At 42.0% G+C, this 17,521-nt stretch overlaps 1 long non-coding RNA gene across 1 annotated transcript in view; it reads left to right on the top strand.

Moving 5' to 3' along the window:
• The window catches only part of LOC129393087 (uncharacterized), a 35,466-nt gene that overhangs the window by 3,230 nt on the left and 14,715 nt on the right, over positions 1-17,521 (top strand). The window contains exon 3 of the long non-coding RNA XR_008619712.1: positions 6,105-6,257. This is a non-coding gene — a long non-coding RNA (uncharacterized LOC129393087). The remainder of the gene's footprint in view (positions 1-6,104; positions 6,258-17,521) is intronic.

The raw sequence follows: 17,521 nt of genomic DNA, 5'->3' as shown, positions 1-17,521 counted from the left end.
CAAGATCACCTTCTCCAAATAGGATGATACTGTGTCTGACAACATCCCTGCAAATATTGTCTTTATGCTCAAAGATCATCCCTCATACTCTTATACTGAAGTGGCATCACTGTGCTCTAAAAATCCCTTATTAGACTCTAGGAAGTGAGGCCTAGGTAAAGGAGTGTTGGGTGCAGTGGATGCCAGGATGGAGTTATGAGCAGGGATGATGAGGTTATACTTTTCCCTCTTCTTTTTTTTTCCTTGCCCACTCACTCTCCCATTACATTTTTCTTGGTCTCTGTCTCCTTTTTTCCCAAGTTCTGAGTAACTGCCTGGTGACCATTCCTACAAGTCATTGCCAGGCGATCTCTTGGTCTTGTAAGAGTGCTATCAAGCCATGCATCTTGAAGAGATTCCCTAGAGAAGGGAGTCTTCTCTTTCCTCAAGATAACCTCATAAGCAAAGAGACCTTATGGTCAACTTCAAAATGTTCTTTTTAGACAGAGTAACATGCCACATATAACAGATTTTTCAGCAGGACCCACCCTGCCTGGACCATACCTCAGCCAAATAAGTGTCCACAATAGCAAAATCCACCCATTCATGCCTCATACAATGACCACTCACCTGTCTGATGCTCTGGAGTCAGTAGCTTTTTAAAAATGAAAGTAAACCACTGTTTTCAGAAAATTAGTTTTATTCCTGGCCTCTTTCAGAGATGCATTTTCTATCCCCACTACTGCTCCAAAAAGGGTACAGAAAGGGAAAAGATGTACTACTACCCATTTTCCATTTTCATTAGGGTAAGGTAGGAGGTGGGGAACATGGCACATTGCCCCAAACTTCATGAGGGAGAGAAGGGCTGGCTCTTGGGAGGAATATTTATTCCTCACCAAGAGATCCAAGAAAAAGATTTCTCCCTGTCACTGATTTCAGGGTCTAAAAACCCCCACATTTCCAACTCTAAAACTTCCTAAAGGCTGGGCACAGTGGCTCATGCCTGTAATCCCAGCATTTTGGGAGGCCGAGGTGGGTGGATCACCTGAGGTCAGGAGTTCGAGACCAGCCTGACCAACATGGAGAAACCCTGTTTCTACTAAAAATACGCAATTAGCCAGGTGTGGTGGCACATGCCTGTATTCCCAGCTACTCGGGAGGCTGAAGCAGGAGAATCGCTTGAACCCAGGAGGCAGAGGTTGCAGTGAGCCGAGATCATGCCATTGCACTCCAGCCTGGGCAACAAGAGCAAAACTCAAAAAAGGAAGGGAAGGGTAGGGTAGGGTAGGGTAGGGTAGGGTAGGGGGAACTTCCTGAAAGGTTTTAGAGTAAACTTTTTGTACTTTTATGAAATAATAGTGTTTTAATTACAGGACATCTGAAAAGTGTCAAAAGATCCTAGGATAAGACTGAGGAGGCCATTATCAGGCTCCCTACAAGGGACTGGTCATCTTTTAGAAGCCAAAAGAGAAAAACAGTAAGACCTAAACTAATTCCTTCCTTTCCCTGAGCACAAGCTCTGGAATACCCAAAATCCACACCTCCAGAGCAGTACATGGAGAACACCACTCTATATTAAAAGAAACATTTATTGGGGAGGGTCAATATTCTTGGTTATGCTAAAAAGAGATTGCTCTCATCAGAGGATATACTATCATGAAAACTGAGAGGCTCTACAAGAACTGGATTATTCTTTGTGGAAAATTTTTCCTTCCTGTAAGTGCTGGAGAAGCATTTTCTGTTTGCAAAGAAGGGTCAAATCTCTGAACACAGTGCCTTAAGCTGGTTTAATGTCAGTCAGGGGCACCTGGCATACTTGCATGCAGATGGGGCTTGGATGGGACACAGGCTCACTAGAGGGCAGCGGCGGGGGATTACTCTGGCATAATAGCTGCTCTTTAAATGTCACAACTTTCTGAGGATGACTAATCCTAGTCCTGATCCATCTAACACTTGAAAGATAACTTGGGCCATCAGAGACAGCTTCTTGGTTATAAGGGTTGGTACTTGACCCTTCCCCTTGCCACTGTTCAGAGGGAAGCCCATAGTTGGAGGGTTGTCTGTTGTCAGGCTCTGCCTGAGTCTGTGGCTCTTCTTTGGCTGACTTAATTCCAAGTCCTCAGGTTCCTGCCTACATGCCAGTTTCCCCTCTAGTATCTTCCCAATGGCTGTCATGAGCTCAAGAGCTTCACAAGTCCTCATAAAGACAGGTCTACCTTCAACTAGGTCTTGGTGCTGTAGAAAGGCTGGCATTAACTTGTCTTTTTGCATGGGACTTTCTTGCCCATTGCTTTTTCTCTTGAAATCAATCCACTGAAGAAAATGCTTCATCTTTTTTCCAAAGTAACTTTCAAGACAAAATGGTTCTTTCTGTGACAGAGACATTGAAGTCTCCTCTAATTTCCTGTCCTTGCCAAGATGGCTCTTCTTTGTGGCTTTGGATGTTCCTAATCCCAAGTCCTCGCTCCCACATTCTCTTGCTTTGGGTCCCAAAAGGCTCTTGCTTTGGGTCCCCTCTTGGCTAATGGGAAATTCTTATCCTGGCACTCCCATAAGACGTACTTAGAGACTTGGGGCTCTTGCAACTGCTTCATGCTGATCCCTCCATCATCCGGGTGGATATGCTGTACCTGGGAAGCTGCCCTATCCTCACTGGAGACACTCAGGGAGTGAGCCAGTGAGGAATCAGAAATCAAGCTATCTGAAGTAAAGAACATGTCGCGGGGACAGCCTTAAGCCTGACTATGTTCCCCACTCTCCAATTTAAACTTTAACTCACCAGCTGTCCTTTAAAGTCTGATGATTTAGGATCTTCAGCAATCAATATTCTTGGTGGGGAGTATTTGGTGGTCAGAGTAGTTTCTTCTTTACTTGTATTCGTGTTCATCACTGAGGAGCTTCCCAACTCACTGGTTGTCAAGATATGATTAGATTGTGATTGAAAAGCACAGAGCTCCTCTATCTCCCTGGACACGTTGGACATAGAAAAATGTTCTGAAGTCTCTGCTACCATTTTGTTTGCCCTGAAGCCTTTCTACACTATTGCTTGGACTCACTTTCTCATTCCTTGATTCATCTCTACCCCCATCTTGCCTTGTGGACAGCTCTGAGCTGTGTCTGTTGGCTAGTACAGTCTCATTCTGATTCTCTTTGTCTATGATGCTGTGTGTAGAGGGCAGAAAAGTCTATCTGCCATTCTCAATTGTCTGGGCATTCTCTGTAAGTTTATGGCGAGTAGCAGAGGGTGATTGTCTCAAGGCTCCCTGTCCTGTGTTTACAGATGAAGTGGCAGGTAGAGGACAATCCAAGCTGGGAACTGGATTTCTAACTTGTCTCCCTGAAAAGCATTAGAGCATCCCTCGAGGGACCTTGAAACCATAGCTTTAGAAACCATCCTAGAAATATAGGTGGCAGACAAAGGAAAGTTAAGTTGGGGAAGAGGCCATGTTTTGGCTTTTCTCAACATATAGAATTTTATGGATTCAAGAACCTTGAAGGGTAGAGCCCCCCTCTGACTTACCCTAACCCTCATCATATAAGCCTCCAACACCTGATGGGTTTTGGAATCAAGAAAGGAAAGCTCCAGAGTGGTAATCTTGCAGTACACCCTGCCCACCAGTGGTGCCACATTTCTGTTTTCCTTATTGGTATGGGAACTCCCAGAAGGAGGCAAGGTATTGTTAGCCAGCCATGAATGACATACTCTGATAGGAATCCTATCCAAAGTGACCTGCCAAAACTTCCTGCTCAAATGTAATCTAAGAATGGTTTTCACTTGATTCTGGTCTATGTTCCTCCTTGATACACTTAGTAATTCATTCCTTGAGTCATCTACCCAGTTACTTTTTCTGTCAGAGACAGCCCTCAAACCCTTCACCAAGTAGTTTTCTGAGACCATTGGTGGGTTGTGTAATGAACACTTTGCTAAGATATACCCAAGATTCTTTGCCATGTCATTTCATAGCTGAAACTTTGTTGGGACCTCTCATGGAAACTTCCTGGGAGATTCAATTCTGTCTTCCCTAGATTTTTGCTACTGTGACCCTGAAGTTCAAGGGGTTGTGAGTGAGTATGTCTGCAATTCTGCTAAGATATTTCTGTTGATTTGCACCAAGGCTTCATCAGTGCTAGATATCCTAGATTCCTGCAGGTATGGAGGCACCAGTGTAAGACTGGCCTCTTTGGAACATGGAGCTCCAATTTCTCTTGGGGATCATTTCTGATATGAAAATAACCAGGAAAGGTGGAGACTGGAACATAGGCCTGGAAGGACTGGCTGACCAATGGAAGGTTGGGAGCTGGAGGATGAAGGGCTTCTTAAGATTTTTGGAGCAAAGGAACTAAACCCTTCAAACCTTCCTGTTGTTTCTGCAACACATGGCTTTCCAGATGTTGATTTGAGGTGTAAGAGTCAGCCTTATTCTGGAGTATATGGGAAGATATTCCACAGTCCTTAACCTGGGATGGAGAAGATGATGGTAGGGTAGGGAGTGAGGAGTGAAGGTGAGCCTGGGAATGGACCTGAGTGATAGGTAGGATCTGGGGTTGGTGGTTGGTTTGAGGAGAGGATTGGGGATGTATAGGGGTGAGGGGATTATGGTGGAACTGAGGAAGTGGTAGAGATTCTTGATCATGCATTTGGACTGTATTGAATACAATAAAGCAAGACACTAGTTGGGAGCTGCTCCTAGAGACCAGGAGAGTAGCCACTGAGGACTCACTATGCAGAGAGGGAAGACCCTAGAAGAGCTGGCTATATTTCTGTTGCAAATTTCCCCCCAAAGTTTTGACATACAGGAGCTGCTGACAAACGTGCAGCTGCTCTGCTGTGCCTTTGGTGTTCCAGCTGGTTTGGGGGGCTGTGGTGTCCTGCTCATCAACAGTGACTGCAATAAAATTCCTGAAGATGTCAGTTGGTATTCTGACCACATTTATTTTGAAAATAATCCCTTCTCCTTTTCTTTCTTCTCCAAAATCTGGAAAGCCATTCTTTTTTTTATTTGTTTTTCCAAGAGTGCCTGTATCTTAAGGCCAAAAATGAATAGCTACTGGCCTCCAAGTGCTTGGTATCAGAGTCTCCCCAGAGACAGGTCTCTGGTGAAGGAAGGGAAACATGCTCCCGCTGAAAATAAGGATATGGTAATCTGGGGAGGAACATGTTCCTGACGTAAGGCTGCCACCATGAGAATTCTGAGTTGGAATGGTCCATGCCTCTGATTGTCAGAACATAAGTGGACAACCAAATAGGACTTTCCATAGAGGATATCTCTGAAACAGGTTTCAATAAGATGGAACTTGATTTAGACTGAGTCACAGTTCAGTCTTGTGGCGGTGAAGCAGACAGGGTTGGTGGTGTATGATCACAATCACGTAAATCAGTGGGATTCATTGCCTGGGAAACATCTGATAAGGGGTTGATATCTTGGGAAAGGGTGGGATCAAGGCTGGGGTTCAGAGACAGAGAGGCCTTGGGTTGGAAATCAGTATCTGCCTTCTGAGTGTGTTGTGGTGGGAGAGGGGGAAAAGCAAGCTGTTGGTATGGGAAATGGTCCACAGAGAATTTGGAATCCAAGGGAGGAACAGGCTGTGGTGGCAGAGGGTCACTCAGCGGTGAGGGTGAAAATAAGTCAGCTAAGGGGATATTCAGGTCAGGTGAGAGAATGGAGCACGGCAGTGGAGAAGGCTCAGGCAGAGGAGCCAGTATTAGATCTTCTGGAAGGGTTGCTGGAAGGGCAGAGATCAAAGTGAATGATGACTTGGTCACAAAAGCTGTGGAAGCCAAAGGGGACGCAGAGGGAGCAGCATCTTCTGGGGACTCCTGGAACAGCAGTCACTTGACCTCAGCACTTGCTCTATTACTCACCTCACAGAGGGGGTCTGGACATAATAGTTGCCGAAAACGGATGGTATTGTAATGCTGGCCCAGAGGACTACAAGAGACGAGGTACAAAGCTGCAGCCAAACATATGTGACCTTGACAGGTCTTGCAAAGCTAAGGCCTCACAATGCGTGCTGTCTTTTCATATGCCCCCCTCCGCTTTCCTTATCTCACAGTATACCTTTTACCCCTTTCCCTATGGCTCTTACGTTCTGACACTGGATTTTTCCTCCCATTTCAACCCCAGGCTTTTGTGATGCCCTATAATTACATGAACTCTACTAAAAAGAGGGATACTGAAAAGAAGAATAATGTTGAGTCACCTTTGCAGAAGAAAAAACAACTTCCTCTCTTCCTCTACTTCACTCTGGCAAGTTCTCCAACCTGACAAGCCAGTAGGGTGAGTAACAGGATAGTGATGAAGTTAGAAGCAAAGAGATCTTATAGGAGCCTGAGTAGAATGCCCGTTAGGGGTGCCCTTAGTTGATTGGTCTTGAAGAACCTCAAGGATCTGTAGAATAGCTCAAATTGTCATTGATAATATTAACATGGTTCACATATGTAAGTGGCTTCATTTATAAAGTCCTTTTACATACAGTATTCCATGTGATGCTCAAAACCATCACATGGGGCCAGGTGTGGTGGCTTATGCCTGTAATCCCAGTACTTTGGGAGGCCAAGGCGGGAGGATCACAAGGTCAGGAGATTGAGACCATCCTGGCTAACATGGTGAAACCCCGTTTCTACTAAAAATACAAAAAATTAGCCAGGCATGGTGGCCAGCGCCTGTAGTCCCAGGTACTCAAAAGTTGAGGCAAGAGAATGGCGTGAACCCGGGAGGTGGAGCTTGCAGTGAGTGGAGATCGCACCACTGCACTCCAGCCTGGGCAGCAGAGCAAGACTCTGTCTCAAATAAAATAAAATAAAATAAAAATAATAAAAATAAATCACATGAAGTACGGATGTCAGTGGTTATCTCAAAGAGGAGGAAGTCAAAGTACTTATACAAAGTGGAGAGACAGAAGTTGTGACTCCAAACCAACCAACCAGTAGTCCTTCCACAATAGATCTCACATGGCCACCTATTGGGCAGCACCTATTGTCCAGGTTCATCACTCCTTCATGTGCATGGATGGGCAGAGCAGGGACTCCCAGAGGTGTCTCAGGTCTGATTGCTTTCCCGTGAGCCTCTCCTGTGAGGACTGTTTTCTAAGAGAGACTGTATCTAGTAACTGACATCCTCAGAAATTGGGAACCTGAGACCTCATGGAAGAGACAGGAAGGGTCATCCTTGGGGAGCTGAGGTTGAATGGGCAGAACCTTACCTTTAAATGTCCCATTTTTCTTTCTCCTCTTGGCTCTGCCTTGATGCTAAGAACAAAAAGAAAATAATGCGAGGCCAGAAATCACTTCTCTCACTCGTCTAGGAAGCTCAGACCTTCATTATAGAGAATAATATGACTCTCTATCTTAATTAATAAAAATGTGTTTCTTCCGGCCGGGCGCGGTGGCTCACCCCTGTAATCCCAGCACTTTGGGAGGCCGAGGTGGGCGGATCACGAAGTCAGGAGATAGATACCATCCTGGATAACACGGTGAAACCCTGTCTCTACTAAAAATACAAAAAATTAGCCAGGCGTGGTGGCGGGCGCCTGTAGTCCCAGCTACTCAGGAGGCTGAGGCAGGAGAATGGCGTGAACCCAGGAGGCGGAGCTTGCAGTGAGCCGAGACGGCGCCTCTGAACTCCAGCCTGGGCGACAGAGCAAGACTCCGTCTCAAAAAAAAAAAAAAAAGAAAAGAAATGTGTTTCTTCCGAGTGTGATGGCGGAAGCCTGTAATCCCAGTTACTCAGGAATCTGAGGCATGAGAATTTTTTGAACCCGGGAGGCAGAGACTGCAGTGAGCCAAGTCATGCCACTGCACTCTAGCCTAGGCAATAGAGCGAGACTCAGTCTCAAAAAAAAACAAACAAACAAACAAAAAAAACGCTTCTTTTTTCAAGTTTTAAAGGTGATAAAATATTTCCAATTTTTCCCTTTGAAAAATTCAAAGGACGGTTTTGTCTGTGAGAGCTGCACTTGATGTTCTCAGTTAGCAGTCCTCAGTTCAAGGAAGGCACAGATTCAGAGGCCAACAGTCACATCTTGCTCCCTCACAGAACCTGTGTCCTGGAAACAGCACTCCAGATCCAGCTTCTGCTCAGGGGCCCTCAGCATTGCCCTCCTCGTCAGCCCAACATGAAGGAAGGTTTGGTCGAGTGACACGTGACATGGAAATATTACTCATGATCAAGTGTCAGGAGAAACTGTTCTTTTGAGAGCCCAGTCTCTAAATAATTTAATCCAGGACCACGGAATTACTGTGTTTGGGATTTTATCCTGGAATTCTCCATTACAGCCAGATAGGTAGTCTGTGAGCTTCAGATGGAAACCTTAGTCCTCCTGAACCCATACCCTGTCTGACATCTTCCCTTAGAAGAGTGATGTTCTAGCCTCTCCTCAGACTTCCCATGTCAAGTGTCTCTCTAAGCCAACCAAACTCATTTATAAATTTGGGAAGAAGAACAGGAAAATAAGGAATCATTTTCTGAGGGGATACTTCTGGTTCCAGCTCTGACATTCAAAAAACTTACCACTCCCATCTTTGGAAGCAAAAAGCTGAACAAATTGAAAATAACTATTCTTGGAGCCACTGGGGAATTGAGGTTGTAGGGCAAACCCTCCTAAAATCCTCAGAAAGATGAATAAAGAGAATCATAATTGAGATCAGCTTACCTGGAGCAGAAGCCACTGAAGCCATAAACTGGTAGGAACATTTAAATGGACACTTTGACAAATTGCTGGAGGATGTTTGTGAACTAGTATGAGAGTGAGAAAATTCCTGGGGTCACAGTCTTAGGGACTTCCCTGCATTTTCATGGGTTTTACCCCTGGGAAACCCATCAGGTTCTCACAATGAATAGCAATGAGAAAACTCTCATGCTTCTGGCAGGGACAAGGGAAAGTTTACCATTTTCAAATATACTGAGTGTTCTTCATAATAGAGGCCTACTCATTAGGGAAAAAGGCTACCAGAGCATGATCCCACATGAGGAAAGGGAAGTTACCCAACTCCAGCCCTCTCTAGCCTTCGTGTCTCACCTAAGAGGTGGGGGAGAAAAGGCTTGGAAACACTTGTGAACATCACAGCCCAGGGACACAGGACTAAAAGACTGACGTTTAATTGCATCACCTCCTACATACCTTACACCACATTAACAGAGCTCCAGTATAGTAACAGGGGATGATGGTGCAAAGAGCTACAAGGTGTAGACTCTGTTTAAGAAGGTAATCTTAGGGAAAGCTAATGATACCAGAGGAGACAAAAACAAGGAAAATGGAGAAAATTCAGGAGGCTCTGTCATATACTACAACAGCAAACACTTAACACAGCTCAAATACTAGCCACATTAACATAAATCCTAGCACTAATAGCCTGTTTACCTCATTTCCTATTACCCAATACATTGGGTCTGGCTTTCAACTAAAAATCACAAGGCATGCCAAAAGGCAAGGAAAAAATTCTAAATAAACAAAGTAAGCATCAGTTCTGCACTCACATATGGCACCAATTTAGGATTTATCGTACATGGAATAGAAAAAACTATGATTATTAAGCGTTCTAATGGAAGAAGTAGGCAACATGCAAGAACAGATGACGACTGTAAATAAAGAGATGGAAACTCTAAGAATCAAAAAGGAATGTTAGAAATTAAAAAAAATCACAATGGACATGAAGAATGCCTTTGATGGGCTATCAGGAGACTACATTTGACCAAGGAAAGAATGAGTAAGTTGGAATATATATCAATAGATACTTCCCAAACTGAATGCAAAGGGGAAAAAAAATAAATTTTAAAACCCAAATTATCCAAGAATTATGAGACAGTTTCAAAATGTGTGACATAACATATCATTGGAATACCAGAAGGAAAAGGGAGGGTGAAGCAGAAGAAATATTTAAAGTAATAATGACAGAATTTACCAAAATTGATGACAGACTGCTATAGATCATGGAAGCTCAGATAACACCAAGCAAGATAAATACTTTAAAAATCTACATCAGGGGCTGGGCACGGTGACTCACACCTGTAATCCCAGCACTCTGGGAGGCCAAGGCGGATGGATCACCTGAGGTCAGGAGTTCAAGACCAGCCTGGCCACCATGGCAAAACCTTGTCTCTACTAAAAATACAAAAATTAGCTGGGTGTGGTGGCGTGTGCCTGTAATCACAGCTACTTGGGAGGCTGAGGCAGAAGAATCACTTGAACCCAGGAGGCGGAGGTTGCAGTGAGCGGAGATTGCACCACTGCACTCCAGACTGGGTGACAGAGTGAGACTCTGTCTCAAAAATATATATATATATATATATATACAGCTGGGCATATCATACTCAAACTGCAGAAAACTCACTGAAAAAGATCTTGAAAGAATCCAGAGGGGTAAAAAACACCTTACCTATAAAGGAACAAGAATAAAAATTTTGGATTTCTCATGATAAACAATGCAAGGAAGAAGAATAGAGTAAAATATTTAAAGTGTTGCTAGAAGCCTAGAAGCCCACCCCCTTTACCCCACACCCCACCCCCAGAATTCTGTATCCAGCAAAATTATCTTTCAGAGGTGAAGAAGAAGTAAAAACTTTCCCTGGCCAAAACAAACAAACAAAACAGGAGGAATTAATTACCAGCAAATCTGCCCTACAAGAAATTTAAAGGTAGCTCTTCAGAGAGAAGGAAAATGATCACTCAGATCTATCTATCTATCTATCTATCTATCTATCTATCTATCTATCTATCTATTTTTTAAAAAGAGGAAGGACACCAACAAAGGAATAAATGAAGGTAAAATAAAACTTTCATTGTTCTTATTCTTAATTGCCATAATAAGAACGACACCAAAAACAACATTTTTGTGATTATAGTATCATGGATGAGTAAAATGAATGACAATAATGTTATAAGTGAGAGGAAGAAAGAATTGGAAGCATTTTATTATAAGGTACCTGTGCTACTACACTGTGAAATAGTATAGTGTTATTTGAAAGTGAATTAAGATTGGCTGTAAATGCAATATATTACAAACTAGAGCAACCACTAATTTTTTTTTTTTAAGAAATGTAATTTATGGCTGGGCATAGTGGCTCATACCTGTAATCCCAGCACTTTAGGAGACCAAAGCAGGAGGATCACTTTAACCTAGGAGTTAAAGACCAGCCTAGGCAACATAGTGAGACTCCAACTCTACAAAAAGGTTTTTTAAAAATTAGCTGGGCATGGTGGCACATTCCTGTTATCCCAGCTACTTGGGAGGCTGAGGTGGGAGCATTTTGTGAGCCCAAGAGGTAAAGGCTGCAGTGAGTCATTACCATCCCACTGTACTCCAGTCTGGGCAACAGAGCTAGACCCCATATCAAAAATAATCAAATATAATTTACAAGCTAAGAGAAAAGAGAATAATTGAATCATATAAAATGCTTGTTTAAAAAAAATCCTCAAACCAGCCAGGCGCGGTGGCTCACGCCTGTAATCCCAGCACTTTGGGAGGCCGAGGCAGGCGGATCACGAGGTCAGGAGATCGAGACCATCCTGGCAAACACGGTGAAACCCCGTCTCTACTAAAAATACAAAAAAAATTAGCCGGGCGTGGGGGCAGGTGCCTATAGTCCCAGCTACTCAGGAGGCTGAGGCAGGAGAATGGCATGAACCCGGGGGGCAGAGCTTGCAGTGAACGGAGATCACACCACTGCACTCCAGCCTGGGGAACAGAGCGAGACTCTGTCTCAAAAAAAAAAAAAAATCCTCAAGTCATAAAGGAAGTTGGTAAAAGGAACAAAGGAACTACAAAACAGAAATTAATAAAATGGCCATAGTAAATCCTTACATATCAATAATTATTTTAAATGTGAATCTCCCATCAAAAGACATAGAGTGCCTGGATTTTAAAAAAAGATATAACTGGCCAGGCTTGGTGGCTCACGCCTGTAATCTGAGCACTTTGAGAGGCCGAGGCAGGTGGATCACCTGAGGTTGGCAGTTCATGACCAGCCCGACCAACATGGAGAAACCCCGTCTCTACTAAAAATACAAAATTAGCCGGGCATGGTGGCGCATGCCTGTAATCCCAGCTACTTGGGAGGCTGAGGCAGGAGAATAGCTTGAACCCAGGAGGTGGAGGTTGTGGTGAGCTGAGATCGCGCCACTGCACTCCAGCCTAGGCAACAAGAGTGAAACTCCGTCTCAAAAATAAATAAATTAAAAAGTAAATAATAATAACAATAAAGATATAACTAACTCTTATACTGCCTATAAGAGATTCATTTTAGCTTTAAGAACACACATAGACTGAAAGTAAAGAGATGGAAAAAGATATTTCGTGCAAATGGTAACCAGAAGAGAGCAGGAGTGGCTATACTTATATCAGACAAAATAGATATAATGTATACCAAAAGAAAATGAAATCAGTACCTTGTAGAGATATCTACACTCCCATGTTCATTTCAACATTACTCACAATAGCCAAGATATAAGAACAACCAAACTGTTCATCAGTTAATGAATAAAGGAATTATGAGATATATATATATCAGCCTTTAAAAAAGAAGGAGATCCTGTCATTTGCAAAAACATGGATGAACCTGGAGGGCTTATGCTAAATGAAATAAGTCAAGACACAGAATGAAAAATACTACATGGTCTCACTTGTATTTGGAATCTTTTTTTATAAAAAGTTGAATATATAGAAACAGAGTAGAACAGTGGTTACCAGGGTGGGGGCAGTGGGAGTGAAGGAAGCGGGGAAGAAGTAGGTACAAAATTGTAGTTATGTAGGATAAAAAAGTCTAGAGACTTGATAATGTACAACATGATTTTAGGTAATAATACTGTATTGTATGCTGGAAGCTTGCTAAAAGAGTAGGTTTTAGATGCTCTTGCCACAAAAAAAGTAACTGATGGCTATGTTAATTGGCTTGACTATAGTAATCATTTCACTATGTTTATCAAAACATCATGTTTTACACCTTAAATATGAATAATTAAAAGTAAATAGTGTAAAATTCTTGTTTAAAACCATAGAAGGCAAAAAAGTGAGGGAGAAAAAGGAAAGAACTGGTACAATGAATAGTAAGCAGTTGCAGAAATGGTAGATATTAATCCAACTGTATTTTAAAAATTGCTTTAAATGTGAATCGCCTAAATTAACTAATTAAAAGACAAACTGTCAGAGTAGATTAAAAAATAAGACCCAACTATGTGTTGTCCACAAGATACCCATTTATTTATTTATTTATTTGTTTGTTTGTTTATTTAGGGACAGTTTTGCTCTTGTCGCCCAGGCTGGAGTGCAATGGCGTGATCGTGACTCACTGCAACCTCCGTCTCCTGGGTTCAAGTGATTCTTCTGCCTCAGCCCCAGTGAGTAGCTGGGATTACAGGCACCTGCTGCCATGCCCAGCTAATTTTTGTATTTTTAGTAGAGACAGGGTTTCACCATGTTGGCCAGGCTGGTCTGGAACTCCTGACCTCAGGTGATCCACCTGCCTCGGCCTCCCAAAGTGCTGGGATTGCACCTCAGGTAAGCCACCATGTCCAGCCCACAAGATAGCCATCTAATATATAAAGGCACAGATAGATTAAAAGCAAAGGGATGGAGATAAACATACCATACTAACAGTAATCGGAAGAAAATAGAGGCAGCTATATTAATTTAAAACAAGTCAGATTTCAGCACAAGGAAAATTGTCAGGGATAAAGAGGGGCATTACATGATAACAAAGGGGTCAATTTTCCAAAAAGCCATAATAATTCCTAATGTGTACACATCTAACAACAAGAGTGTCAAAATATATGAGGCAAAAGTGGTAGAACTACAAGGAGAAATAGATAAATCCACTATTATTGTGGGAGACTTCAAAATGTCTCTATTAGTAATTGACAGATAAAGCAGAAAATCTGTGAAGATATAGTTGATCAGAACACCACTAGTAATCAGCTTGATCTAACTGACATGTATTGAATACTTCATTCAACAGCATTCTGTTCAAGCTTACATGGAACATTAACTAAGGTAGATCACATTCTGGGCCATAAAGCATACCTTAATAACTATAAAAGAAATTATATAATGTCTACTCTTAGACCGTAATGTAGCAAAACTAGAAATCAAAACATAAAGATATCCAGAAAATCCCAAAATACATGAAGATTAAACAACACACATGGGCAAAGAAGAAGTATCAAGAGAAATTTTAAAATATTTTAAACTAAATGAAAATGGAAAAATCAAAATTTGCTGCAAAATCAAAATTGTAGCAAAAATAGTGTTTAGAAGGAAATTTCTAGCATTAAATACACATGTTAGAAAAGAATAAAGACCTAAAATCTCTGTACAGCTCTGGCTCACTTAACTGACAGATGTCTCTCTGTTTCCAAAATATTGGAAAACACAGATTACTCTTTAGGTAGCACAGAGATAGAAGGAGGAGCCCCATCCTACACAGGAAGGCAAGGATAGGAATACCCAGGAAGTCAAGCTGGAGCTCAGCCACGGTGCAGTAAGGCTTCTGAGACAAAGAAGGTAGTCTTCATTAACAGAAGCTGAGTGCTGAGTCCCCATTCCAGATCAGAGTTCCAGGCCTATATCATGGAACTTTAACACAGACACCAGAAGTTCTTGAGGGTGGGGCGGGGACAACAAATGGAAGATGAACCCACAGTTTTTCCCCCTATCATCTAGCCCAACTGATCTGTCCATTCCCCTGGGTCCTTTTAGATCTTCATCTTACCCTCCAACTGCACCCTTTCATGATTCTATATGTTTACATTAGTAACATTTTCTATTTATTCCACCTATTACCTTTTACTGCTTCATGATCCGCCTTTGGAGCCCACTATCTTTGAAAGTGACGTGGCCATGGATTTACACCTTCAAGATCTACTCTGTCCTCAACTATAACCTCCCCACGAACACAATGGTTTTTTTTTCACCTGTACAAAACCAGGAATATACTCAGCAGCAACCTATCCCCTCCATATTTCTTCAAAAAGATCCATGTTTACCAAAAGCCATCAGAGAACAGAGTAACCTGTACAACAAAGAGGGACACAAAGGCATGGCCCATCTCTGGCAAAAAATTTGGAACTCTTTCAGTAATTTTTTCTCCTCTAATCTCTCTTAGGCTATTCACCCCTAAGGGCTCTCAAATCTAGCTCCCTCTACCTATACAGTGTTCTATCCTATGCACCTTCTTTCTTCTCTTTACCAAACCCCCTCTCTTCTTCCCAGCATTTTAAAATTCTGCCTCAATTTCACAGAGCAACTGTGCTGAATCACAACCCACATAACCAAACTTATCCTGATTTAGGAAGCAGATTTCTCCTTAGTGTAATATAGCCTATAATGAGCACAATTGAAACTTAGCATAGCATTTTGTTTTGAATTATGCCTATGATTACTTCTTTTATGAAAGTTTTTATTATTTTTTTCCATCTACTTCCTAACTTTTCACCCCAATTCCTATGGCTCCTCTATACTTTTTTCAAACAATGTCTATTTTGTTTATAGTATATATGTATTTATCTCCCCATGTTAGCCAGTCATTTAACAGTTACAACCCTTGAAGCTTCTCTACTTAGGTTATGAACTGCTGAAATTAAGCCTTGTGTCATTGCTTTACACTGCTTGCCTAAATTCCCTCACTGAGTCTGATGACTCCATCTTGACCCCAGGCACCCAATCCTTTTCATCTGACGAGGGTTTACCAGTGATGACAGCTTTGCCTGTCTTCTGCATCCACAGCTTCTCCATTTTCTCTACCCAAAAGGAGATAAACTTTAAGTCTGCCTCCTCACATCTACCCTCCTTTGACTACAGGATGTCTCTCTGTTGAGAAATATATCTCCATATAGCCTTGCATCCTGATGGTTTTTGTTGTTTTGTGTGTTTGGTTTCATTCTGTTTGTTTATAATGTCTGGTCCTAACAGCCTGTATGGTCCCTAGAACTCACAAATGTAAAAATGTCCTTTACAGCCAGAGCAAGATAAGCTCCACCATAAACTTTCTAAGAAGAGAGGATTATAAAAATTACACATTGAATATATTCTTCAAAAAGGGTGATGCCATAAAAAAATGTTGAGAAACTGCTCTAGATTAGAGACTAAAGACACATGAGAACGAAATGCAATACATAATTCTAGACTGGATCCTGTAATGGAGGTTATTTTTAAGCCACAAAGGATATTACTGACAAAAATGGAATACGGATAAGAGATTAATTAAAAGTTTTACACCAATACTCAATTTACTGAAGGGGATAATTGACTATGTAAAAGAATATTCTTTTCTTAAGAAATACACAATGAAATAGTCAAGAAGAAAGTGGATGATGTATGAAAAGTATTCTCTGATGTCCAGGAATTCGTGTGTGTGTGTGTGTGTGTGTGTGTGTGTGTGTGTGTAGAGAGAGAGAGAAGAGAGGAGGTAGGAGGGAGGGATATAGGAGAGAGATCACAAATGGGTCAAAATGTGAGTAGGCAAATCTGGATAAAAGTTACACTGTTGTGATATGGTTTGGATGTTTCGTTCCCTCCAAATCTCATGTTAAAATATGACCACCAGTGTTGGAGGTGGGTCTACTGGGAGGTGTTTGTGTCAAAGGAGTGGATCCCTCATGAATGGCTTGGTGCCCTCCCCATGGTAATAAATGAGTTCATATGAGATCTGGCTGTTTAAAAGAATGTGCCACCTCCCCCACTCTCTCTCCTGATCCCTCTCCCACCATGTGACATGTTGGCTCTAGTCTTCCTTCTGCCATGATTAAAAATCTTCTGAGGCCCTCTCCAGAAGCAGATGCTGTTGCCACCTTTCCTGTATAGCCTGCAGAACTGTGAGCCAAAATAAAATTCTTTTTGTTTTAAATTACCCAGCCTCAGGTATTTCTTTATGGCAATGCAAATGAACCAATATATTGTTGTTTACCATCCATGCAACTCTTCTGCAAGTTTAATTACATTAAACTTCAAATAAATACATTTTTAATGGACCATTGACTACATTTTTATATAACATTTCAGATTTTTGGCTTTGATTCCCACAGTTGCCACCACCACACCTAGACCTAGTAGTGTACAAAGTTGGCATGGTGTACTAATACACCAAAGTAGTATGCCGTGCCAACTTTAAAACACTTGTTTCAGGTTCTGTTCCAGGCAAGAACCTGGGATTCCCTTTCCACATTTGAAGCATGCTAACATTTCAACAGGGTTTTACAATATACTGAAAAAGAGCTCCCCCCAAAAAAGATTTTAATTATGTATAAAAAATTTATACACTGCAGTATGGTTTGGCTGTATCCCCACCCAAATCTCATCTTGAATTGTAGCTCCCATAATTCCCATGTGTTGTGGGAGGGCCCTGATGGGAGATAATTGAGTCATGGGGGCAGTTTCCCCCATCCTGTTCTCATGGTAGTGAATACATCTCATGAGAGCTGACCGTTTTATAAGGGTTTTCCCCTTTCACTTGGCTCTTATTATCTCTTGTCTGCCGCCATGTAAGACGTGCCTTTTACCATCCACCATGATTGTGAGGCCTCCCCAGACACATGGAACTCTGATTCCATTAAA

The sequence above is a fragment of the Pan paniscus genome, chromosome 11 (genome assembly GCF_029289425.2).
Source record: "Pan paniscus chromosome 11, NHGRI_mPanPan1-v2.0_pri, whole genome shotgun sequence".
NCBI classification, from domain to species: domain Eukaryota; kingdom Metazoa; phylum Chordata; class Mammalia; order Primates; family Hominidae; genus Pan; species Pan paniscus.
The sequence above is the reverse complement of the archived record's forward strand: the minus strand, read 5'-3'. Positions and strand labels throughout refer to the sequence as shown.